Source organism: Salarias fasciatus, chromosome 9 (genome assembly GCF_902148845.1).
Source record: "Salarias fasciatus chromosome 9, fSalaFa1.1, whole genome shotgun sequence".
Classification (NCBI taxonomy): Eukaryota; Metazoa; Chordata; class Actinopteri; order Blenniiformes; family Blenniidae; genus Salarias; species Salarias fasciatus.
The window spans coordinates 6426733-6428343 of NC_043753.1; positions in this window are offsets into that span (position 1 = coordinate 6426733).

Consider the following 1611-nt stretch of genomic DNA (forward strand, 5'->3'; position numbering starts at 1 on the left):
CCACTACTGTCCACCAGATGGCAGCATCAGCATGTGTAATGTCGGAGGGGGGGGGTCTGCTGCTGAGTCCTCAGGTCTGCAGCCTCTGCTGTTTATTAGTGTGCAAAAGTAGTTGGTTCAATGCATGAAGACACTGAAAAAAGTAACATTAAAAAACTTTACAATAGACACACACACACACACACAAAAAAACTAACTAAAGGAAAAAAACCCAATGACGACAGAAAATAACCAAAAAGATCTGAACCATAAAGAACTTAGGAAAGAACTAAGGATTCAACTGCTGGGTGTGAACTGTAATATTACCCCGAGTCTTTAGGTGGCAGTCGTGAGTAGGGTTGTCTTATTAGAGCCTCTGTTGCTTCACCATTCCATTCTGTGGTCACAGCTAACTGGTTAGCATGCTAACCTCAGCAGCATGCGCACACTTCGATAGAGGACATCTTTATTTAGGCGCCGTTGGCAAGACAGCACCTTCAAGTGAAAACGGAAAAGCGGAGTCTGTTTACACGACAGCGGTGCTCAAAGCGTTTTTGAAAATGCTAATTGGGGGACTAGAGATGTGCAGATGGCTCATTTTTCCATCCTCAACCACTTCTTAAAATCTCCATCCACGAACGATTTTTTATCAATTTTCAGACCCGCCCACCATCTGCAGAATAGTGTTTAGGTGTACTGAAGATGCCTCTGCTTTTTTTTTTTTTTATTTGAGTGCTTCAACCGCAACCCGCCCGAATGTAATTAACATCTTAAAGGTGCTGTAGGCAGGATTTTGCTAGTCAATGCTAATTTTTCTGTGTTTTCTTTGGATTAAATGTTAGAGTATCCATTGATAATCCTTTAGGAGTGTAGCATAATTGCACTACCGCGAGGGCGCAGCATTTCTATCTGTCTCTGTTCTGAGCTGAAAAGGAATCTTGACAGATCCAGGTATCTTTGACCAATCAGAAGAGCCCGAGGCTCTAATCGTGATTGGTCGAGGGGCGTTCGTCGCACGTTCTTGTGGGAGGGGCTTAACTTGCGTAAGGGCATGATGTCAGAGAAAACAGGACAGGATTGGCTGTGCTGGGTTTCAAATCGCCATCTTAGATGGGTCAAATCGCCATCTTGCTTAGGTAACCCTAAGCACGATGGCGGAGATGCGGAATCCTGCCTACAGCACCTTTAATTTTTCGACTTGTCATCCGCCCGATCCGCGGTTATCCGCGGGTGCAACCGCAATCCGCGCATCTCTATGGGGGACAAACTCTTCTGAAACACTGCTGCTGTGCCGTTCGCCACGACCGCCATGAGGAGTTCTTCTTCTTCTCAGCAGCCAAACAGCAGCAGCTTGTATTGATGCACATAGCTTATTGTTCTCTGCCAGTGGGTGCATGATTTCATTACAAAAACAGCCAACAGTGACACCTTGTGGCCCGGTATGTGAGCTACATCGTTGTGACTTCTCCAAAATGAAACTCAAAAAGATGCATTTTCGCTTGAATCGTGATATAAATTAGATCAATGAATTAAAACGAGACAGAAATGTGACTTTTGGATGTAATGAGGACTCAAACACATTTGTGTCGATGTGTGAAGTGTGTAAAATCACTGCGAGGACGTGAGTTCGAA